General features: G+C 34.5%; 1 protein-coding gene across 1 annotated transcript in view; it reads left to right on the top strand.

Moving 5' to 3' along the window:
* Positions 1-27494, top strand: part of LOC127844376 (carbonyl reductase [NADPH] 1-like) — a 199712-nt gene that overhangs the window by 41443 nt on the left and 130775 nt on the right. The window lies entirely within an intron of this gene.

The raw sequence follows: 27494 nt of genomic DNA, 5'->3' as shown, positions 1-27494 counted from the left end.
TTTTGCCTGACCTGACTGGCGCTTAAGTGTTTTCAAAATTTGATGCACGTACAGGCTACTGGACTGTAAAATTGAACAAAAAGTCATCTTTCTTGACAGTGTTTAATACTCCATTTGGGAGATATAGGTATCTCAGACTACCATATGGGATAAACTGCGCACAGGACATTTTTGTTCGGAAAATGGACGAATGTCTTGAAGGTTTACAGGGCATCAAGGTAATTGTTGATGATATTGTTTGTTTTGGAAGTAACAGACTAGAACATGACAAGAATCTCGATATATTGATGGACAGGTGTCGACAGATTGGTTTAAAACTCAATGCTGACAAAACTGAAGTCGGACAGACAGAAATTCCATTCTTTGGTCACGTACTGACAGAAAATGGACTGAAAATTGATCCTTCAAAAGTAAGGGCAATTCAGGAAATGCCATCTCCACAGTCAAAGTATGATCTTGAGACAATACTTGGAATGGTAAACTATTTGCAAAGATTTGCACCAAATCTTGCTGAAATGACTAGTCCACTGAGACAACTGTTAAAAAGGACAGTATTTTCCGGTGGGACCCGGAGCATGAAACTGCCTTAAACAAAATAAAAGGAGTTATCACTCAAAACCCAGGACAAATACTCTCGTACTTTGATCTAAAAGTTGATGTTGTGTTGCAAGTTGACGCATCACAAAATGGACTTGGTTGCGTTTTACTGCAAAACGACAAACCTGTTTGCTTTGCCTCAAAAGCATTGACGGAGACGGAGCGAAACTATGCGCAAATCACAAAAGAGCTCTATGCTGTGTTATTTGGCATGACGAAATTTCATCAAATGACATACGGACGACACATAATAGTCCAAAGTGACCACAAACCACTTGTTAGCATAACACGGAAAAGTTTGCTAGCAGCTCCGCCAAGATTGCAGAAAATGCTATTGCAATTGACCAAATATGACTATGAAATAGTGCATATACCTGGAAAACAGATTCCAGTGGCAGACACGCTAAGGCGCAATTTCTTGCCCGACGAACAGACTGACGTTTGCCAAGACATGGACTCATATGTTCATGCGATTATGGAAAACATTTCTATGAGTGATCAGAAAATCCAACTGATAAAGAGCAAAATTGAATCTGACTCTGAAATGCAGTCACTTAAACAAACCATTCTAAATGGTTGGCCTGATAAAAGACAGGAATGTCCAAAATGTTTGTTACCATATTGGAATTTTAGAGATGAATTGGCATTCATTGATGGTTTATTGCTTAAGGGAAGCAATGTCATCATTCCAAATGAACTCAGACAGTTGATGTTGGACAAAATACATGACTCACACTGCGGAGTTGAGAAATGCACACAACGGGCACGAAGTGTTATGTTTTGGCCAAATATGACAAAAGACGTCAAAGACAGAGTTCTCAATTGTCCTATTTGTCTAGAGCACAGAAACAGTAACACAAAGGAACCTATGATTCCAAATCAAATTCCTGAAGGACCATGGCAAGTTGTCGCCACTGACATATTTCACTGGAATGATTGCAACTATATTGTATTAGTTGATCTATACAGCAGATATTTTGAATGTAGTTTACTGAACAATATGAGAAGTGAAACAGTGATACACAAACTTAAGGGTCATTTTGCCACACATGGTATTCTTTTAAAAGTGATAAGTGACAATGCAGGTCAATATACAAGCCAGGAATTCGACAGATTTTGTTAAGATTGGGATTTTGAGCATGTCACATCATCTCCATTACACTCCCAGGGCAACGCTGTTGCTGAAAGATGTATTCAGACAGTCAAGAAGATTTTCACAAAATCTTTACAAGCCAATCGAGATCCTTATCTTGCAATTCTCGAATACAGAAATTCTCCACTTGCTTGTGGACAGTCACCTGTTCAATTACTCATGAGTAGGGAAACCAGATCAATATTGCCGGTAACACAAAAACATCTTGATCCCAAAGTACAAAATCACAAACAGATCAAAGACAATATGTCAAAATCACAAAATACTTCAAAGGCAAGATACGACAAACACGCAAAACCACTCAAACATTTATCACAGGGCGAAACTGTCAGAATCCAACAAGATAAACGTTGGAAACCAGCTATTGTAAGAAAACAAATACATGACAGGTCGTTTATTGTTGAAACTGAAGATGGTGGGGTTTATAGACGAAATCGTGGCCATTTGTTAAAAACAAATGAAAAACCATTGCATATTTTCGATCCACAATCACTACCTATCAGTGACAATCACAAAAATATCACACATAGTGACATACAACAACCACAGCAGCAACAACAACAACATCAGCAACAAAAACAGCAGCAGTTACAACAAAATGCATCGGTACCAAAAGATAGTAGTAACCGAATACAGGCAGATAAACAATATGTCACTAGATCGGGCAGAACCGTCAAGCCGCCTCAGAGGACAGACCTGTAAAATAACTGTACATGTAATTTGATTTTATAATATGTATGTTTAATATAATATGTGCATGGTTTTTTTTATCACAATACTTTTATATGTATTTTCATATGTATAAGTTATCATATTCTCATACTGCAGTCTGCAATTATTTTGTGAAAGTATCAAAGTGTTAAGAAATCGGGAAATAAACAGGTGTATTTTGCTAAGTTTCTATATATTTCTTTCCCGTGAGAAAGTAATATTTTGGATTATATTTCTACAGTGTTAATTAGATTTATCAACAATGTTAAGATGAGGCTAGAACAGCGCCACAATCTATGTCATTTTCGAGAGAACTTGAGCAGTGTTATCAGGATGCAAACATTCGCCAGCAGTGTGTGAGATTTGTAATCAGCGCTTTACCAATTAACGTTAATGTGAAACATTTGTTATACCGGGACACACGATTTGTAATACGATCACCATTGAGATACAGATTAAACATTTTCCCAGGAAAACATTTATTTGAAAAGAAGGGAGATGTTACATATTGTCAAGAAATATGTTAAAGGGACATTACTGCGTTACACTACATACTAGATCCCATAAGAGTTATCTCTACTGTTAATCTTGGGTTTATATGAATATGCTTAATAGTTTGTTGCACACTTGTAGTTTGGAAATGAATGAATAAAAAAGGAACCATATACGCCTTACGTTATATTAATAACACCGGCTAGACTACAACAATTTTTACAGGTCTTCTTTGGAACCAAATATTGCCCATTAAAAAAATCAGCTCAATATTAGTGGAGTGTCAAAAAGTTGGTTTATCCAATAATACAACCCCAGTGCTCCAGCTAGGATTTGAAAAGGGCAGGGTGGCTTATTATTCAAAAGGGCACTTTCGACGGGCAGTATTTTGTCAAAAGGGCACTTTCGACGCGCAGTATTTTGTGAAAAGGGCACATACGAGCGCGCGGGTGTTTCTGAAATGCTTACTATTGCATGTTAATTTATATGTTATAAATAATTGTATTATTCCCATTAATATTGAACCATTCAAATATAATGTCTACAATGAGGATTAAAGTAATTACAATGTAATAAGAGATTTATGAATAATCATATGTTAAAAAAAAATAATATTTTTTTTTGGGGGGAGGGGGGGGGCAGGGCGGAGGTTCGGGAGGGTAGGGCTGGGTGCCCTTTGATTTAGGCCTAGCTGGAGCACTGCAACCCCTACTATGATATTGTTTAATCAAATTTAATATAAAAAGAGCGTACATGTACATTTAGCTACAATGACATAACATTTTCATATTACTGAGTACTCCTTAGAACAAAATTTGTCAAAGATTTTGTAGCAGCACAAATGAAACTAAAAAACACACTTAATTACATGTACTTTCTTTTGATACAAATGCATTCTTACTAGTATGTTAAACTGACATGTAATATTTGCACTGATCCGAGAATTAAAATGTGAACACGTGTAAAATAATATGAGTTAACTTAAAAAAAAAAGTTGCTATTGTTCTTTTATTTTTTCCTTTAAATCTTTTGAGTTAATAAATGTTGCACCGAGTTACTTATTTAGTTTTGAAGGTATTAAGAAATTATCTAAGTTAAATTATTAATGCAATATTTTGTGAACTATGCATAAACTTTTTAAGAAAGCCGTCCATGCAATGTAAAAGCAATACTATGGAAGAAAACAGCTTATTTTTAGTATAAATATGTAATATTTTCTAAACTCTAAGAGAAAATTTACAAAGAGTATTTAAATTACTGATTTTGTTATGACATTTGGGTTTCTAATAACAAATTAATCAGCCCTCTGTCCACTATTGTTTATTGGAAAATCCAGACAGAATCTATAAGAACCCCAGAATGAAACTCAAAGCATGTAACAAGTCCATTTACCCGAATAGACTACATTAGTACATGTATTGTTAAACTTGGTTGTGAGAGTATTACATAAAAAAATATCAGAGAATAATAGAATAAATAAACCAATAAATATTTGTAAAAAAACAACAACTGCATTTTAAATACACATTCATTTCTTTGTTCTTTACAAAATTAATATCACCCTCTTGTAAATTTTACAATAAAGGGACACATTATCTTCAAGAGAAATTCCAATACATCACCATATCATCTCAGATTTAAGGCAGATAATCTATTGTTTTTTTAACTGCCATTTTTACATATTTTTATTATTTTATGTTATGATGCATTGATCTTGTTTCTGAATTCACCAAGCAATCTATTATCATGTTCAACTTTTGAAGAGAGATGTTATCTGATATTAAAATTATAAAAATATAATAACTACAAAGTGAAAAAACTTCAGTTGAATACTGTGACCAACTAAAATTTGCCAAAGAGCAAAATTTTGATCAGATCTTAAATTAAATTAATTACAAGTATAAGGAAAGACTCTGCCTCTTGGATCCCAGTTCAGACTTGTCAAATCTGCAAATCTGCCCTTGGTCATATAGAATTGGGAACTAATTACCATCAAGTCATGTTAAAAGGAGTAGGGTGTAGCATGCTTTTATTTATCATTTGAGCTTTCAAATGTTTTTTATGGGTAATTTTCATACAACAAAACAGAGTGGCAGATATTTTTTTCAAGCAGAACACATGATTCATACGAATGATATCATATTGTGTATTTTACCTTTGACTTTGAAGGATGACCTTGACTTTTCACCACTCAAAAGTTGCAGCTCCATGAGATACACATGCATGCCAAATATCAAGTTGCTATCTTCAATATTGCAAAATTTATGACCAAGGTTAAGGTTTTCGACAGACACACACAACAGACAGACAGGCCAAAAACAATATGCCCCCCGATCATTCGATCCGGGGGAATAAAAGGTTATTTAAAGATGATTTTAATTCACTTAAGCATATAATTAAAAGAAAAAGTGCATTTAATGCACATTTCATGCAACAGTAATTGCATTGTATTTTTCTGCATTTAGTGTGCATTCAATACACTTAAAAATGGAGACAAGACACACTTTTAACAGAAAGAATGTATTTTTTCAGCATTTTCCAGCATTTATTATCTTCTAGTGTATTTTTTATCATCACAATTACACTTTACTAGGAAATCAGTATGTTAACCCTTTCCCACTCAGAGCTTAAGTGGAAATTGCTATGTGAAAACAACATAAAACCAGAACAGCTTGCGAGTAACTCACAGTCTGTTCTGGTTTTATGCTGTTTGCTTCCCATCAGTATCTAACGAATGGAGATGAAGCCTTAAAAACTTGAATTTAATATAAATAATAGTGAATAAAATTTATACAGTACCTAATTAGTAGCAATAGGCCTTATATGGTATACTTGTGGTAGAAATAATGCATTTTGTATAATACAACACACCTGTCGATAATACCCGAAAGGGGAGTTAGACAGTATATATAGATAGATAGATACATTACTTAATCAATATAGCTTCCCATACAGTTCAATACAATGTTCAATTTAATACACAATGCAAAGTTGGAATTTGACATCAAGCTTGGAATAATCTTTTCAATAATGTATAATATGCTGTTATAATTTGAAAGTGAAATAGACACTTGCATATAAAAACTGATTTTACATCAAAACTAATTGTTAAATTTGATCATGTAAATACTCAAAAAATGATACAGTTTATAAATGCAGTCAAAATAATAAAATATGCAATTACTATAAATAATAAAGTAAGAGAAACGCGCTTTGGTACTAAAAAACGAATGAATATTACAATAATACATTCTGAATATGTAATTAACAGTTTTGTCTAAGAAAGTCACCAATTCTTTTCATATCAATGTACATGATTCTGGCATTGTTTGTGCAACTGTAAATAATATTCTATGCAGTGAAGTAAATTTTTCATTTTGAGAGCATAAATTGTTGAATTTGGCACAGTAAATTGATATAAAATGTCCATCTAAGTCAAATTTAGTTTTAGATTTATGTTAGAAGATTCTAGAAAACCAGCCCAGGTACTCACAAAATTTAAAGGTATTAATTACGTTTATGGGATAAACATTAAAATGTGTACCTTTGTAAAAAAACTTATTTTTTTATGTACTGTTGAAACATTTAAATCTAAGTATGATCTCGGATACTGGAAATTTTAATCATTGAAGTTTTTAACACAAAGTGAATATCATTTCAACATTTATGAGTTTCTTGATGATGTACTGTAAGTCCTGTATTTAATCTTACACACAATTGCCGGTGTATATTTTTGTTAGTAATGATTTCTGTGATAATTGTGAATAAGTAACATTTATATTTACCGTTAGCATTCATTGATTCATTGGAACAATATAGACATACATTGCGCTTTGATGGTTATGTTCATTTAAGCCCAAAAAGTATGGTAATTAAAACTTAAATAATACAGAAAGAAAGCACTATAAAACTGTTCTACTTTAAGAGATGTTAATTTTTATATTATATTTAATCATTCTAGAAGCATATACCAGTATATATTTAAAATATTATCAGAAAAATGTCAAAATATAGTGCTACATTTATAAGTAAAACAAGCAAATCCAGTTGCATAGAGCTGTTTATTGTTATTGTAACGATTTTCAATATACATATAGTGTGATAATAGCATTTCTTATATAATATGCAATATAAAATTGCAAAGATATTAAATATAAATGTCATGTTTTTACCAGGCATTTATTTTCTTACAATGGATAAAGAAGAAGTGATATTGATAGATGCAAAATGGAATAACATTGTCCACTTTTTACCTAAATTAGTTGGACTACACATAGTGTAACACATATGTATGCATTAAGGAAGTCATCATAATCAGAACTGATTAGTACCCAACATAAACATTAAGAATACACTATAAACACCTTGATATTGACCTGCTGCAAAAAAAACACATTAAAATGTGAAATCCGTCAATTTTTTTATAGTTTTTAAATACTCCACTTAACATAACATTGTCTTTCGCATTAAAATACATCTTTTTTAGACTATTTTTACAAAACGTGACCAGAAAACATCTGGTATTTCTTATTCAATTTTAAGTTAATTACCCTTGCAAAAAGTTAACCCACTTTCATACCAAAACACACTTAAACCAACATAAAACTGTGTTTTTTCTAAGTTTTTCTGAGCGGAAGTTGGTTTTTGCTTATAAAAGCGAGTTTTATGTGAGCTAAACTGTGCTTAACCGAGTTTAAAGTTGGTTTTTTAAAGTAGATGTGTGTTAAAGCGAGTTTTTTTGCTATAAGAAGTTGGTTTTTTACTTGTCAAAAGTGAGTCTTTTTATTTATGAGTTGGTTTATGTGTGTTTAAGTGTGTCTTTTTGTTTCATAAGCGAGTCTTTTACAACAGAAATGGGTCTTTTTATAAACAGAAGTGGGTTTAAGCGAGTTTAAGTTGGTCTTTTTATAAATAATTTGAAAGCCGCAAAAAGGCTAAAAGACTCACTTTAACACACTTTTCAATAAGTTGGTCTTTTGTTTATTAATATAACTCAACAATAAAACAATAATTCTTCAACTAGGTCTTTGTTTCATGTTTATAGCCATATATTATCAAGGTGAATTGTAAAGGGGCTTTTTTACAGCTTGTTTGCCATTGCACCTTTTGTACATTTATGGGCTCCCCATAATTTTAAGGAAATATTGGATAAAAATTGCTCTTTCAGAACATCACAGGTTCACAGATACTATAAAAATGTTAAAATGTTCAAACTTAGTTTTATACCTGAATATGAAATAGTTTGTCTTTCACTTTGAATCAATACATAAATATTAAATATATTATAAGAACAATCACACATCTATAAAAATGTGAATACTTCCATTTAATTCATGTTCTTTGGAGAATTCAATAGACTTACAGTGTGTTTTTTATTCATTTTTTTTGAGGGGGAGGGTGACACTGTTTCTATAATAAATAAAACTAGTTTCAGTGTGAAAGTGTTGATTAATATATGGAAACTTATGTGGGCTTGCCAGCATCAATTATATCTCCTCAACATAAAAACAATAACTATTTTAACTTTCTTATACTGATATTTAACCCCTATACAATTAATGTCTACCACATTGACCTTTAACATACAATTTAAAAGGCAATAAAAATAAATAATATTTATAATATTATTATTTGCTAACACCATTCAGCATGTTATATTGAAATATTCACAATTAAATATAATATGCTAAGGGTGCTGTGTATTATTCAATAAATACATATTTGTTGGTGTTGAAATCAGTAGATATTTCTCAGATTTAGTAATTGGCTGACACACATAAGAGATAACCCCCCCCCATTAAATCATAAACATTAATCCTTATCACAGTATCAGTGCTCCATCTATAGGCCTAACAAAGGGGTGTTGATAGACTTTTGATTGGCTGAACCACCATCTATTTGAAAACAAGCGACTTTGATTGGCTGGAGACAGGAAGTTATGTTTTGAAAACAAAGGGGGTTTTTATCAACTGACTTTGAGCTTTAAGGTATAATTGAGTAACATTAAGACTTATAATTCTAGTTTAAAATGTCTTGAATAACTTTCAGCATGAAGTATTGTGTGGTGAAAACAATGTGTATTTACTACAATGTGTAAATCAACAATAAGTTTGTTGCAAAGGACATTCAAAGTGGATGGTTAAAGTGATATGGTCTCATAATTCATCAACTGCCTGTTATCTTGGAATACTGAAGAACAGTTGTTTTAGGTTTGTATTTTCATTTTTACATCACTTTTTTATTTAGTTTTATATTGAATTAATTATGATCATTATCATATTTATGTATTGTCACTGGGAAATGTAAATGGATAAGTATAAATGTAATGCAATTATAAGGAAAAACAACACCATTTGAATAATTATGGCTGTATTTTATGATTATTGTCATCTTAAATGTTATTTCTGTCTATACCTATTTCTGGTCATTAATGAACAGATTTCTTTCCCACATATTCAATGAAAACTTTTATATTTTAAATTTGAAGGTTAAACTTCCAAGGTGAAATTTACATTGATTGGAAGATTCTTTGGATAGAATATTCCTGCCAAAAGACAGCAGAAGGGGGACTAACTGATGTATGGATTTTGACACCAGATTTTACTCTGCAAGAGCAGGCCAACTTGAGGAGATCAGGAGTGGGAAAACCGAGCCCTGTCCTTGACCAAGAAAAGTTGGATTTGTTGAGAGGTAAAACTATACTGGTTTTAGCATTTGAAAGGCGTCACACTTCCGACCAGTCCACACAGCCAAATGAGACCACATATCTTGGTACATTTTCAAACAGTATTTTCTACCACACGTAATTTCTTTTAATTATTTATGACAAGCATTAAGTCACATATGATCACAGGATTTAGATTGCAAAAATAAACAAACAAAAACAACAAGCAAACAAACTTGTTTTCATTTAAATTAATAATATTTATAGTAACAAGATATACCAAAGCAGCAATATTTATCACTTACATTATAAAATATCTTTCAGAACCTGATCTCAAATGAGATCATGCACAAGACGCACCTCGCAAAGGCCATGACAGTATAGTTTTCAGACCTGATCAGCTGGTGACTGCTCTATGAAGTGTTGTTCAACCTCCCCTAAGGGGGAGATTCGAGAGGGTCTCCTGATTGCTGAACACTACGCCATGGTTGGTATGATTCTTTTTTTTAGGGAAAAAGGGGGTTTAAATATATAGGTGTTCTACTGCCTCCATATTCATTTTGAAACAAACATAATGCAATTAATTCAAATTTGACTCCAGCACATAATCTGTCTTGCGTTAATTTAAAACTACTGCTACAATTTAAGAGTTACTAAAAATTGTGCTTGTGTATTAAACAGTTTTGAGAATTAAACACATAGGCAGACAAAAATAACCTCAGTATAAAGTTAACGATCAAGCTCTCATTTTGAACGATATAAAAAATTCAAGCAACAGTAATTTGCCTCCTTGTTTCAAAAACCTCTTTTGAAATCCTTCTTATGTAGATGATGTTAAAATGGTATATCTGAACTGATGATATTGATGTAAAAGTTTATTCCACCAAAATCAAGTCATTCAGATCAGACTTGATTTAGGTGGAATAAACTTCTACATGTTTTTTGAATAATGTAATGTACAGTAAAATCCTGCATTGATTGTTCATATACATTTCAGATGTCATCTCCAAAGAGTTTGCCCTGCCCATATCAACAGTGGAAGAGAACATGAGATGGGCCTTGAGGAGGCTTCGTGTCATGTACTGCGGGGAGAATATATAAACTGTGTAGTGCTGAGCAATATGTTCCTTTGTTCATAGGTTTAAATATGTGTTAAGGGCTATTCCAGGAAAAGATAGGATGTAGGATTCCTTAATGGCGTCATTTTATAAATCCGGTACCACCAATACAGTTAAAAACAATTATTATAAATTTTATCCTCTGTATCACCCCTCACTAACTGAAACTGTATATATCATGGTTCATACCCTTCCTCCCATTTTTACCTGTGGTAGCCCTAAGAGGAGAATGTCATTTATTTTAAGTTATTATGTTAAATGTGCTCGCATATTGTGATAATGTATCTTGGGTAGATGTTTTCCTGGTTTTGTTAAAAATGCACTGTAAAAATGTTCACATTATTTGTTTTTTTAATATAAACATATTTTTTTGCAAATTGTGTGTGTCTTTTCTTTTTAATCACATGGGGCTTCACGGGCTTGTAATGATCTGTAGTGATTTTATCTCAAATACCCTTTTTACCATAAAGGTGTCAATATATTTTTTACAAAGGTTACAGGTCAGACAAGCAAAATTTTATGATCCCTTAAGCGAACAAAAGACTCACAATAACCAACTTAAACACACTTTTGTAGACAGAAGTGTGTTTAAGTTTTTTTTTTGTGAGTTTTGGTATGTTGGTTTTTTGTGAGTTTTGGTATGTGGGTTTTTTATGAGTTTTGGTATGTTGGTTTTTTGTGGGTTTTGGTGTGTTGGTTTTTTGTGAGTTTTGGTATGTTGGTTTTTGTGAGTCTTTTTAACACATAAAAAACCAACATACCGAAACTCACAAAAAACACACTTACCATAACTCACAAAAAACCAACTTACCAAAACCTACATATGTGTAACAAGTGAGTTTTTTCTGTGTTTAACTCAGTTTTAACCAAGTTGGTAAAAATACCCACTTTAAACACAGAAAAAACCAACTTACCAAAACTCACAAAAAACCAACATACCGAAACTCACAAAAAACCAACATACCAAAACTCACAAAAAACCAACTTACCAAAACCCACATATGTGTAACAAGTGAGTTTTTTCTGTGTTTAACTCAGTTTTAACCAAGTTGGTAAAAATACCCACTTTAAACACAGAAAAAACCAACTTACCAAAACTCACAAAAAACCAACATACCGAAACTCACAAAAAACCAACATACCAAAACTCACAAAAAACCAACTTACCAAAACCCACATATGTGTAACAAGTGAGTTTTTTCTGTGTTTAACTCAGTTTTAACCAAGTTGGTAAAAAAGCCCACTTTAAACACAGAAAAAACCAACTTACCAAAACTCACAAAAACCAACATACCAAAACCCACTAAAAACCAACTGCCAATACCGCTTGGTTTAACATGGATAAAACCCGTGTTAAACTCGAGTTTTACACACTTATTTGGGAAGGGTAATTTTGGATTGATCAAATGTGAAAGGTCAAGCAACTCTGTCATGTTTAAGGATAAAACATAGCATGTACTTGATTGAAAGATGTTGCCCAATTCTAGCAGGGACCTATACATACCTGTTTGTATAGTCCCTGTTCTTATTATATACTTAAAATTGCATGTTTATATAATGTATGTAATAGTGAATAAAAACAAACAAGTACTTTAAACATAGTTGTGAATAAATTCTTTCATGGTTCAGAGTGAAAATGGTTCTAATTGGCATCTCTCAGTCATTTTACCAGCCATACAATTACTACAACAACTATTTTTGGTTCCGTGAAAACAAGACACTGCTGTTACTGTAGCCAAAATGATTAACCAAATGTAAGCGCAAGCATGTGGAATTGTTTTGAATGTATGAGAACATTTCAATGTCCATTCCTTTCCTGTTTTTCAAAATGTCACCGTTGTTATAATAACACAGTCAAGGCGCTTGCAGGTTTACCGTTGCAACCTGCTCTACAGATTTTTGCATGTACTTTTCAAGTGTTGTAGGTGGTTGCATATGAATAACTCTTGCAATCGAAGGCGCGTTTAGACCCATAACTAAGGCAACTGTTTCAAGCACTAAACAAACTTTTGGATTGTTCTTTCTAAGCTCAGAAATAATGTGAGCTTTCATACTGTCCTTGTAGTTTTTGAGAAATTGTGCTACAATTCAATCTTCTGGTTGTGTACTGGATTCAGGACAATATGCATGTTTTCCTAGTTCATAGCAAAGTAGTTAAAAGCAATAGCCTAGAGATTCCAAATTATCACAGTACATAATTTATGGTGACTATAAACTCAATATGTTGCTCTTTTAATTCAGGCAGCTCTTCATGCATTATCATATCATACTTTTCATATTTGTGAATATTTGGCATTCTTTCTTATTTTTCCCCAAAAAATATTAGGGCAGTCAGGGTTGGCTAATACTTTTGTCGTGTTCTTGAATTGGAGGCTTTCAATAAGGTTTTCTATAGCATTTGGTGTTGCTGTCGCTGTAAGTGCCATGTGAGGTATTTTGGGAAACAAAAATGTCAGGTCTCCAAGTCTGTTGAACGCTTTGCAGAAATCTGAACCCCTGTAAAAACAAGACACATTACAAATATGATGTTGTTCTGTCGTAATTCCAGCAATCCATATTTAATTTATTTTATAACACGGTTTTTGAATGAACTGGAAAATGCAATCAGAAAATTCAACTTTTTTCATTCTTTAAACAAGAAATGTGTCCATAGTTACTCAGAAATCTATGAATAATAAACAGTCAGATATATTTATGAATAGTCGCTAGGTGTGGAATTAGCAAATTGCTTATTGTCATCACAGGAGTTTGAAATTCTATCAATATAGCTAATATAATGGCTAAATAAAAAAAATACCCCTATATAGTATAAAGCCTTTAGTCTTTATACTATATAGAGGTATCATTTTTTTTTATTTAGCCATTAGATTAGCTATATTGATAGAATTTTAAACTCCTGTGTTGTCATTCAACACAAATTTCACAATATAACAATCGTGGTAAAGATCGCGAAAACATCTTACTACCTGAAAAATAATGCTTTTTCCTGAGCCAGTTAGAAGAACTGCGATCGTATCTTTCAAATCATAAAGACTCTTTAGGGCTTTCAATTGGTAGTCGCTAAAACTAAACTCTATCTTCAGCTTGCTCGTCGCATATTCTAGATCAGACTTGAAATCCCTTTTAACACTGAAATTTAAACAATACCATGCAATATATTGTGACGAATTTCAACTAGAATATACATGTGTAGGCTCTACGTTCTTCCATCCAAGTGGGGCGTCTGAATCTGAAATAGATTACTTTCTAGCGACAAACTCTAACCACTTTATATACAGAAATAAAGAAGTTCTCCCAATAGTGTCAAACGTCTCTGACCACGTGCCAATCACAGTTATTATAAAACTTGAGCTTACAGCAAAACCATCAGGAGACTGTACTAAGGCTAAATTAACTATTATGAATAGTGTAAAGTGGGACAAAATTGATAAACAAAATTATGCTGATCTCGTTGCTTCAAAGCTTAATAATTGTGGATCGCGTATTAATCAACCGATAGAAAAGTCAGTTACTGAAATTTGTAATATTATGTGCCATGCAGCTCATGAAGTACAGGGGGAAAGGAAAAAACCAAGAAACACTAAACCCAAATTAGCAATATGGAACAATGAAATATCTCAATCCTTAAAGAATCTCAGAATAATAAACAAACTATGGAAAGCGAATGGTAGTAAGAATGACCCGTGTGACCAAACATTCATTGAAAGAAAGAGCGCCAAGAAGGAATTTAGGCGACTATGTAGGGTTAGTGCCGCTAAGAAATTGAGCGATGAGAAACAAGAGATTATGAACTCTAGATCATGTGACAAGAAACTATTTTATAAACTGATTAATAAACAGAGAGGATCCCTGAAACAAGTGGTTGAAGATCTATATGTAGGAGAAACACTCTACTCAGGAACAGATGGTATTCTCGAGGGGTTCAAAGCACACTTCGAGCACTTAGCACAACACTCAGACGACACCAATTTTGATAAAACCTATCACAGTCAAGTTCAATGTGAGATATCCGCAATCACCAATATCGTCTCCAACTCACCTGTGATTCCTGTGACATCTGCTGAACTGACAAAAGCCCTGAAAACAATTCATAAAGGTAAAGCGGCGGATATTTTTGGTATTAACATAGAGCACGTTGCATTTGGCCCGGACAGTTTAAGAACTAGTATTCTTGAAATCATCAACATTATCTTCAATAACCGAGAAATTCCTACATGTTTGAAAAGAGGCATCCTAACCCCGGTCTTTAAAAAGAAAGGTGTCCCATCTGAAGTAGGGAATTACAGAGGAATAACAGTACTACCTACTCTGTGCAAAATTATAGAGACAATTTTAAGAAATAGAATTCAAGACTGTATTTTAAAAGTGCAAAACGCTTCACAACGAGGCTTCACGTCAGGGTCCTCCCCCTTAAATGCTGCCTTTATCCTGGAAGAGTACTATCGCGAGTGTACAGACCTAAAAACCTCTGCTCATGTGGTGTTCTTAGACGCCAAGTCAGCGTTCGACGTGGTCGACCACTCCCAACTTTTACGCAGACTCTACCATGCAGGTATAAACGACGGTCATTGGCTCCTCTTCAAATCCTTGCATGAAAACTCATCCAGTGTGGTCAAGTATAGGTCCCAAATAAGTGGTTCCTTCGATATATCACAAGGAGTACGTCAGGGAGGGATCCTCTCCACGGACCTCTACAAGCTCTACGTCAATCTTTTACTGGATAGGTTAGCCGACACCGGACGAGTTGAGCGTATTGGCACCGTACTCGCTAATAGCTCAGCGTGCGCAGATGATGTATGTTTAATGGGTAGAGACCACACAGATGTACAGCTAATGATAAACATGTCCCTATCATTTGCAAATGAAGAACGTTACCTTCTTCAACCCACAAAGACTGTGGCCTTAAATATCAAACCTTCCAAAAGAACAACAATCCCTAAAAGTGAATGCTTCAAACTGGGTGAAAGTAACCTTAATCATGTCGATACCTCCGTCCATTTAGGTATAACAAGAACGACGTCTGTCTGTGAAACAGCTGAAGTGAACGTAGAAAGGAACATCTCAAAGGCAAGACGTGCTCTGTACAGTCTCCTTGGAGCAGGGCTGCACGGTCATAATGGTCTGGACCATAAATCAATGCTGGATCTTTATAAGTCATTTGTTTTTCCTGTGCTCACCTACGGCATAGAAATATTCACACCAAATAGTACTCTCATCAAACAACTGGACCTGTTCCAAAGGAAAACTATTAAACAGATACTTTCTCTGCCAAATAACGCTGCAGATCCCTGCGTGCTTATCCTTACAGGACTTTTACCAATTGAAGCATTATATCATTTGAAAATCTTAAACTTTTTCAACAATATATGTGGCCAAAAGGAGTCTAGTATTGAACGCCAAATTGTGGTACGACAACTTTCTGTGAAATCAGGAAAATCCTCATCATGGATAAACTGTGTGCTCCCTCTCCTTGTAAAATATGACCTAGGAGATGCTGATGATTATCTGCAAAACCCTCTTAATAAATCCCAATGGAGATTAAAGGTACATAAAACGGTAGTGAATTATTGGAAAGAATATATCGATAGGATCGCCCGCACATATTCCTCTTTGAAATACATGAACATTCAATATTCACCTGGCAAATTTCATCCTTTGATACAAGTTGGATGCTCCTCAGCACTAGAGGTAACTCGACTGCCTACAAGATTCAGGCTACTCACCGGCACTTACGTCCTCCAAGTAAACAGATGCCGCTTCAACCAGTATGCCATAAGCGCAGTGTGCCCGAACTGTAAAGTGGAAGATGAAACAGTCGAACACTTCCTGTTACACTGCTCTGCATTGGAACAGGTAAGAGCCCCAGTTATGTGCCAAATCTGGAATTTACTGGAATCTATGGATCTCACCAAACAAGTTACTTCCCCTGCTCTACTAGCCCAAACCCTCATTGACTGGTCAATCATAGTCCCAAACCTCCCTTCATATAGAGACAAAACGCTTATGTTAGAAGTTCATATACGAAGACTATTCTTCCTCTTACATACTACAAGGTATAGGCTTTATAAAGAACTGTCTGGAAACTGAGGACTTCTTGGTTGCATGGCATGCGGTCTAGATACTTGTTCAGTGTTTGTAATGACTGATGTGTGCATATACAAACCCTGTGATGTACGTGTGAAAGAAAATAACATGTGGTCCATGTCCCCAACGGCTGTAATAACCCGTGTGTATATATATGTGTACTGTACGATACACCTGTGAAAACTGTGCAATGACCGTGATGTGTATATATATGTACCTTGTGATATACTTGTGAAACTATGTATATAGGAACTAGTGCGGTGAAGGTGTGATATTTATACTTTGGACTTGTACTCCCAGCAACCACTGGGGTTCGCCATCTTTGGCGGTGAAGAATACACAGATACAGATACAGATACAGATATACCGTTTGCCGTAAAAGTCAACTTATCATTTATTATGTAATTATATAGAATTCAATTGCTTGTTTTTGCATAAAAAAATAATAAGAAAATGATTTGGAATGGTAATAATGCGTTTACCCTCTATGTATTGCATCACTATTTTTTTTGCGTAGTATATCGCCTTATAACGCAGGCGGATCACGCGTTGAGTGTATCAAAGCCAAGATGGCTGGTAGTTAGGTACGAGTCTACTCTTTACGGAGAATCCGGAGATGGACGAAGTGTTACGATTGGCCTGATACTCTGATCCGATAAAATCACGTGACAAAGTCTACTACATCCGTCAATCACTTTCCCACGCACTTGTCAATAACCTATAGTCTGTTCCAATATTTGAAGTTACTAATCATTTAAAATGTATTACGCCCAGGTAAAAGTCCAGTAACCAAGTCAAATAATCAACTGGACACCCACTCCGTCTCCAATTCCCTAAATAATTATTACCCAGGAAAATGTATGTTAGTTATTTCCCAAATAGATCTTACCAAACCATGTATTGTGAAAATTATGTTTCTATGACTATATTGTTCTGTATACTCATGTGTCGCAATTGTAACTTGAGTTAAATAAAGTTCTGTTCTGTTCTGTTCTGTTCTGGAATTTACATGGAAAAAAGACATGCTGATCATTTAACCCAGAATTTATCTCAAAACACACACGTTTAAATAAAAGTTTACCCGATTGCAATAAAAAAATGAAAACCATTGAAATAGAATATCACATAAACTGATTCACTTTATAGCTTCTCGATGGCTAGATATAAGCCTAAGCTGTAGATTAATTTTGATTCGAAATTTACTTAACATCAACAACATGGCTTTTTTTTTGTCACACATTTTTAGGATTTACTTGCTAATTACCAATTATGTTTATTGAAATGACACTATCATCTGTTTATCTTTATTGCTTCATGATATGTTTGATCGCGTCTCTTTCATTCATATTCTCACCGAAAGTCAAACATTGAATAAGTGCGTTTGATATTTTTTCAATTTATTAAATCTCTAATATTTTAGAGGCATAACATAAAAAAAGACTTAACAAAAGAATAAAACAACTTAACAAACTTATTTCGGCTTCAAATCATACTGCTGAAATTCGTAAAGTAAACCAAATAAAGCCTTTAGAGCTGTCCCAAGCAGATGTTATTGGTTTAAAGAACAGGTTGTTTTTGCTACTCATAGGAATCTTGATTATTCAACCATTTGTTGATAAAATTCAAAGCAAACGTTCCTGGGTATTTTTTTTCTCAATATGTGTTGTAATTTCACAGCACCTACATAACTGCCGGGTTGCTTAGCATTCAAATAGTATTCTGAAAGAATACGCTCCTTTTGTAATTTATCCATGGTAAATCAATATTGCTTGTTTATTTATAAACATTGACAGTGTGCACTATACGAAAACAACTTTAAAAATGAACAACATGAAAACTTCAATGCATATAAAATATTTATTTTTATACACATAGTGATCTCATTACAAAACATGTACAGTACATAATTTTATATGTTAAATGTGATAAAACACTAATGAGTTTTCTGATATTTCTTTGTTACAAACATGTGCTTTTCAACTCTCTCAATTGTTCCCCCTACATTCAACAAGACTGGAGGAGTATTTCCCCTTACATTAGCAATCAAATAAAAGAGTATTTTCCCTTATACTGTACAAAGTTAATATTATAAATATAATAACATTACAAAATATCAAAATATCAAACATTTACAAAACATGTCATCAATTTAAGGTAACAAGCTTTTCAAAGTATTACATTGAGAAATATTAAGGGTTACACCAAAAACTGTAGCATTTCCGTTTGCAAAATGTCGTATGCCTATATATGTTTGGTTGCTTATTTTACAAAATGACAAAAACACATTATTTTCTAACGAAAATTGTTCCGTTCGATACAATAAAACCAATGGTATTGTGTTCACTTCAGAAGGCTTCCATTGCTGTGGAGTGCATTGAACGACATCATGGCCTAGAAGAACATAGCCGGGGAAAATACCAGCAGCAACAAGTGTTAGTAAAGTTATCCTTTTCATCATGGCAGTTCTACACTTCACGTTTTTTGCTTTTTGTAAAAGTTCGTTCTGGATATTTACATTGTTAACATTATACACAAAAGATACATTCCCATCAAAATTATCTGAACACTCCATTTCTAGTAGAAGATCAATCCTTGACCGAATAATAACGTTGAACTACTGTGTTTTTATATCAGTTACAGCGAAACAATCTGTATTCTATCTGTGTAATTGTAAGCTCCATTTTTTTCATCTTGGCTTTCCATTGATCCGTTTTCATTATGGCTAGCAAGTCTTTGCTCTCTATAACTTGTTTGTGAAGGAAAACTATCTCTGGGGTAATATTCGAAATGGCCATCATTTCTTCCCAAGAACGTATTATGGCATTTTCATCGACTTCTTTCAGCATATCCTCGAAATAAAACTCAAGTTGATACTCCTCATCATCACATATCATGAGGCAGTCATGTTCTCTCTGTGAAGGGTGATTGGTTTGACAACCATAACAGTTCTTTCGAACAGTCATTGTTTTGACTTCACATAAAGCTTTTGCGTATAAAAAGTCAAAGTAGGAACGCATCATCATGACACTCGCTGAAGTTAAGTTGTCTAATTGAGGGGGTGATGAAAATTCCATCCCCTCAGTCATGTTATTCTCTTTTTTCCCCATTTCATTGTTTAATGATAAAACACTATGACCATCTTCACTACTTAGCTTAAAATCTTGAGATGATGAACAAGCCATATTCACTATGTGCTTCTGTCACTTGTTGAAGTGGGAATGAAACACATAACTTGAGGATTTCTTTATATACTAGTAGCTTTATGTCTAACGAATTTTGTTTTCAGATTTTTCAGACCACGCAACCGCCAAAATGCACGCCGCCATTTTGAAGCACGTCTGAGTGAACCGATGGTTTCCATGGATTCAATGAAGATTCAATTGATTTGCTGGTTTTGAATTGTCCAATTATTTTTAAAAATAAACATTTTGGCGAATGTTGTTTGTGTTCTTCCAACGGATCATCTTTCCCCCATTGGTGTAATCGTACTGCACACGGAAAACATTCTACTGTATCGTTTTTACCTGTGTAATAAAAGCCAGCTGATGATAACTGAAACTTGTTCGGTTGAATTTGAGGTGACCACGGATCAAATGTTTTAAGTCTATCTTCATAAAATGTGAGGTGTTTAAATTTGAACTCGAGTTCTTAAAATGTATTCATGGTGACTGTCCCTCTAAAAATGAAATCAGTAGTTCAACACTTTCTTTTAAACTACACAACGTTTCAAACATTGTCGTTGGTAAAATAAACTTGTTTTTTCCTTTTTTTAAAACCAGTTTTACTCGAGATCATCTCTTTTTCAAAACTAAGGTAAAGTTATTGTCAAGTGTACAAATTACTTCTTTACACACTGGGGACCAGGTTATGTTTTCAAAATCATATTGCTTAAAATAAGATAGTGTATCTTCAGAAAACAGTAACTGTGCCTGTGCCATTCTTCTATACGAAAATACACGCACGTTTTGTACCCACAAACGTCCACAAAAATTAAAATAATGGATGAAAAGATAAACCACCTAATCCAACGGCACTATTAAACATGTTCGTGCATACTTGTACCTAAACGATCTTATTATAACGCATCAATATGAAGGATTCATCCTATATTAAACCGACTTAAGTCGTCAATATAGCGGCAATCATTCAAACCGCCAAACTGCTCGCTCATGAAATGTTAAACCGAAGGCAGTGAAACAGCTAAAATGCTCACTTTTTATATTTCAAACCGACACAAGTGAAGTCGTCAATATAGCGGCAATTATTCGAACCGCCCGCTAAACTGCTCACGTATTATATTTCAAACCGACGGAAACCGTCAAGATGGCCGCCAAACCGCCAACATTCTTACTCATACGAAACCGCTAAAAACCGACGGAAGTGAAACCGTCAATATGGCGTCAAACCGCCAACATTCTTACTCATCATATATCAAACCGCCAAAAACCGACGGTTGTAACCCGTCAAGATGGCGCTAAACCTATCAACCAATCAGAAGGCCGATCTCACTCCATTACAACCAATTAGAACGTAGGAACGTCCAAGATGGCGGCATAAACCGCCCAAGATGGCCGCGAAAGCCCTACTTTTATACTACTCTATTATACTAAAATGTTCATGTAAGCAGTAAAGTTTAAAAGAATTAAAACTATTATTTATTCCATCATTTAAAATGTTATAAATGGCTAAATATTGAATGTCTTTTGGTTGTTTTTGCTTTTTATCATATATTTGTTGTAAATATTTAAACGTTTAAAAATCGCGTTGATCAAATAAAGTTGAGCGTTGAAGGAATAACTACAATTTCGAAATGACAGACATAGTCATATTTTCTAATTATCATCAGTTATAGGTCGTTTATCTCCTATTATGTACACAAATAAGTTAAATAAATTAAAAAAAGTTTTTGTTAATCTAGTCTTGTAATATTTAAAGGTCAGGAACGTGCACATAATTCGATCATTATAGTCAACGGAATGTTGTGAACACATTTACATTTTATTTTTTACAATTTACTTACCCTATGTATTTTTCATGGTAAAATACCGAACACTGCCCCAATGGTTTTTCAATGCTCACAAGGTTTCGGGTTTCTTGGGTTGCAAACGTGTTTAGCTTTATCGCGATTGTTAAGTCATTCTTTTAATCGTGTGTAGATGATGTCCGTGTTAATATGATAACCGGATATGATATCTCTTTACGGAGAAATCATAATTCCGATTAATCAACCATTTTTAAAGTAATACGAAATATACAGATTAAATACGATACTTGTAAATTCCTTTTTTCAATGTTATCTGACAAGCTATCAACATAGATCTATTTTTATAAGTAGATCGTGATTTTCATGAATAAGGCGAGTACTGGAGGTCAGTACATACGTTCATATGATAAACTTTTTTATCTTTAATTTTAAACCGAGACTGCATATGACACTATGAATAAGCGTGATGGTTATTGCTGTCGTCGATACGCAATTTATCTTGCCCGCCGCATTACTTTAACATTGTATATTTTGCGTATTTAGATGATAAATACAATAAACAACGCCAGCTGAGATTGCTTATGTTCGTTTTGTTTTCACTTTTACATTCAGAACAAAATACATTATAAATTCCCAATTGAGTGTAAACGAAATTTTAAAGTACAGTGTTTAATAGGCATGAAATTTATATTTAAATTCTTTTAACCATTAAATTCAAACAATTAACTGCAATAAAATGCATACAAATATATAAGTATATGTTTTACTAATAAAGTAATACATGTGTTGTCATAGAACTACTGCTTATAAACAAAACATTGGTCTTCATTTGTTTTAGGTTTTAATCGTATACATCATCATGAAAATAACATTCTGAACTATATTTTGTATTTTATCACGAGTTTTGTTAAGCCAGATCTTTACCAAATATTTCTTATGCAGTTGTATGGTATCAAAAACACATGCTTAATATTGTTTTGCATTATATGCTTCAAATATAGAGATATGTTCTTTTTTAAAAGCTAGGTTGACATGACTGGGCACTTTTAAATTTTGGATTGTGGCAGTAAACAGCATAATAGTGTAGTACACATAATAGCCATCTTAAATAGTTAACATATTTCATTACTGTATGGTAATTTCCTAAAATTCAAACTTTTAATTGAACGTATGTTCGTTTGCATTTTCCAAAGGTCACATGATTTTATGTTTTGCAGAATTGAAACGATCTACATGTATCCAGACTTCCATGAAAACAGCGAGAAAATGGGTGACACTCTTACCTAGTTATGTAACGTATACTTCATTGTTTAAATATCAATATTATTCATAGAAATATTTGAGATGCAAAAGCTGTATATATACCTGTCGTTTAAACGAGCACAATTTTCGCTGAATAAATGATACTGTGTTGATATGATTACATTTTTAATGAACATGATATCCGGATATTCTTCATCTGCCTTTTATTTGCCAGTGTTGACTATTTGGACAGGGGTAATAGCAATGATTCTTGGATTCATCGAATGCTGACATGCGGGGATTCTTTTATAAATTTTATCAACTGTGTATTCTTTTGGGCACAACTGCAAAGTATTATTTATACATTTTATTGATCAGTTGATAAATATTTACAAGCGGACCAACTTTAATGACTCACGAATACAAAGCAAGAAACAAGAAGATTATTTTAAGATTAAAGAAATGCTTAAATTGTGTTCATGCTGTGTTTTAACCGCGCACTTAAACTATGAATAATTATACAAGTGTATGCATTGCTCCAACAATACATACAGAAACAATTATGAGATTCATAAAATAATCTTTTTCGTAAAAGAACATACAGAAGTGCACTTCGAACATAAGATCGGTAAATTAATATTATTCAAAATACAGTTGAACTTTGGTTTCAAACTAGGCGGAGAATTTAGTGATGACTAGATCATTTATTTCAAAGTCAAGCCATTTTTCATTCTTTAAAAACCATTTTGTTCAAGAAAGGTAAATATAATGTATAAACATATACGTGTTTTTCATTATCAATAGTGACTGTATTATGTATCGGTGTTTCTAAAAATATTGTTAGTAGGATCATATCTAGCCTAAAGTATACGTATGACGGTGCAAATATTTTGCATATGATTTAAATTAAAATAGTACAGTACTTAAAATATGGTTTACTTAATTTGTTGATCAAGGAGCTTTATTATTTACTCCACTACTACTGAAACCTCATAAATATACTACTGGAATACCGTAACAGTATAACGTTTTAAGAGACTGGACACTATGTAAAGAGTAACGCGTAGGACAAATACAAAACACAACACGAAGAATGTCAGAACTAGATACGTATTAACTGATAACAATGTTGTTTCATATGAAAATGCTCATTAACAGATTAATTTAGACGTTTTTAAGCAGATGTTTAATCCCGGTGTTGATGCTTGTTATACCCCCGTCAAACTAAGCCAGGTTCCCAGTACGTCCTCAAAAATATGAGAGGACGCAGTGCGAAAGTGTACAACGTAGCCACGACGCAGTAGATACGTCTTTGCGCGTGGTACGGTCTTCATGGACGTGAAGGACGTGGGTGAACGTTGAACATGTTCAAAACTTACGTGGCGAGGACGTGGTCAAATCAGGACGTGGTAAGAACTTGGTAAGGTCGTAGTAATGACGTAGCTTAAACCTAGTAAGAACCTCATTGACGCAATACACGCGTAGTGCAGACGTGGACGAGTGTGTGACGTTCGCATCACGTTGTCTCTAGATTGTCACTACGTTCTTGCTACGTCCATCGGGTTCTCACTACGACCCTTCCACGCTAGAGTTGCGACAAATATACGTCCCTACTACGTTTCAAAAGACCGCATTAGGTTCTTAGTACGTTCTACAGGTGCATATAACGTCTAAGGTACGTTCGCAGCAGGCTCCAGCCGCGACCATGTCATGTTTTGTTGGTCGAGTATACAAACTGGATTAATTTCCCTTTCACTTCCATTTCAATATGGAATGGAAAACCAAGAACGTCTCCAGCATGTTGCTGTATTGGCTGGACAACAGGCTTTTCTCGATGGACAGGTCGCACTATTGCTTGTTAGAAGGAGAATGTAGAAAGGAAATAGAAAACAGCCCAGGTCTTGCTGGATGCGGCCTTGGCTCTCAGCAGAAAGAAGGCTGCACTTCGGCCACTATGACCGACTTATGGCAGAATTAAGAATGGAAGATCAGCAGTCATTCTTTAATTTTCTTAGAATGCCTCCTGAAATGATGAGCTTCTCAACCGAGTTGGTCCAAGATGTCAGAAGACAGACACCCATTGCAGGAAAGCGCTGGATCAAGGTCTGCAACTTTCGATTACGTTACGACACTTGACATCTGGCGACAAGTACCCGTCCTTGCAATACGCCTTAAGAGTTGCTAGGAACACAATTTTTGTTTATTCTTGAAATGTGCCGGGAAATTGTTGACGAATATAAGGACGAAGTAATATCATGCCCAACATCACAAGTCGAATGGCGCCCTATTGCGGAAGTGTTTTCAGACAATGATGAATGTGCCACTCGCCTGTGGAGTAATTGATGGCAAACATGTGGCTATCAGATGCCCACATAACACTTGATCATTGTTTCACAATTACAAAGGCTTCTTGTCGGTGGTTCTTCTGGCTTTGATGGACGCCGATTGTAAGATTATGTGGACAGATATTGGTGCATACGGGTCCATGTCTGACGCTCAGATATACAACGAGTTCGAATTGAAGGAGTGTTTGAAAAATGGAACTATCGGATTCCTAGATCCAGACCCAATACCCAATGATGATCAGGACATGCCATATTTTATCTTGAGTGATGACGCTTTTTGATTACGAACCCACATGATGAAACCATATTCCCACCGAGGACTTTCTAAGCAAGAGTTGATAACCAACTATATACTTTCAAGTGGGAGACGTGTCGTAGAGAACGCTTTTGGTATACTGGCACAGATGGCAGATAGAATTGACCACAATGATGCAAGAACCTTACATAGTGAGAACTGCACTCGAGGTTTGCATATGCTTTCATAATCTAATGAGAAAACGGTATCCCGTTACGCAGTATGCCAAATTTTCTGATGTAAAATACTTTACTTTTACTCAGAAGAAAGTCGCAGATTGAATGATCAGATCGAGCCGAATCGCAGTATTTATATGCAGACGCGGTGAGAACGCGATGGCGCGTGGTAAGAACGCAGTGCCATCTTGACGGTCGTAGTAGCAACTTAGTACGAGCGTAGTTACAGCATAGCAAGAACGTGTTGGACGTGGTACCCGCCTGAATACACGGGCAGTAAGAACATAGTGGGAACGTGTTGGACGCAGTAAGAACTTAGCGCAAACGTGGTATGACCGTAGCGATAACTTGAGAAATGCATTTTTTTACTATTCGTACCCCGTCCTCGCTACGTCCAACGACATTTTCAGGACGCAGCGCGGTCTTCATGAACGTGGCCTAGTGTGATGGGGCCTTTACCATCCAATGGCAGGTAGAGAAAAATGCCCAACAGTAGGAGAAACTGGACACGCCCGCTGTGTTTAAGACATTATTTCTTCTATTGTTGCAAACTATATTTTTAAATCTGCATCTATGGAATTTTGAAACTCAGAGGTTTAATATTATGTATATAACTGTATAGCGTGGTTCACTGCAAATTTTGTTGAAATGTTGTCCCTAAAATTGGCCATGCCACAGTGATCACATGGTTGGTATACTTAATCACCAATAAGTATGCTCTCAAGAAAATTACGTAAAGAAACAACCTAGAGTCTGTTATGCCAATCAACGAAGTTAGAACAGCCCATTAAACGGCCCTTTAGTTTATGTTAATAAATATACATTATGCGACTGCATTTTCGTATGACCAACAAATTTATTTTTGACGATGCTGCTTCAGCAAAGCAGCTCGTCTAAGTTATCATACCGTGAAAAAAATCTTCACAATGGCGACCTATGTAAAAGACCGAGCCAGTCCGAATGAGTAACCTAAATTTTCTCAATCGGCATACCTCGCTGATTATCATCGATAAATCAGCTTGGTTTCCGTCCTCTTTAAAATTTATCGAGAGGTTCGGGACAGGAACCAGACACCCAATTTTTTTTCGTACCCAAAATTTGTGGTACCCATTTTTTTCATACCCATTTTTTCGTACCCAAATTATGTTCGTACCCAAATTTTTTTTCGTAACCACATTTTTTTTCGTACCCAAATTATTTATCTCTAACAATCTATGTACCGGTACTTAGGCTAAATGGGTCAAGTTCCCCACGGGTACTACTTCCCCATACCCCGGGTAGTTTGAAGTATACTTCACCGTACACCGATTTTCAAATGATACTTTTGGGTACCCCGGTATACTTACAGGTATCCCATCTTTTCTAATAAAAAAATTCGTACCCAATTTTTTTTTCGTACCCAAAATTTTTCGTAACCATTTTTTTCTTACCCATTTTCTACGTACCCAACTTTTTGGTCGTACCCATTTTTTTTCGTACCCACATTTTATTTGCACCCAAATTTAAATATGGCATAATTTTTTCGTACCCAAAATGTTCGCATCCAAATTTTTTTCGTACCCAAAATTTTCGTACCCACATTTTTTTTCGTACCCAAAATTTCGTATCCACATGATTTTTTCGTACCCATATG

This window comes from Dreissena polymorpha, chromosome 9 (genome assembly GCF_020536995.1).
Source record: "Dreissena polymorpha isolate Duluth1 chromosome 9, UMN_Dpol_1.0, whole genome shotgun sequence".
Taxonomy (NCBI): Eukaryota; Metazoa; Mollusca; class Bivalvia; order Myida; family Dreissenidae; genus Dreissena; species Dreissena polymorpha.
Note: the sequence above shows the minus strand (reverse complement) of the source record. Positions and strands in the feature narration are given on the sequence as shown.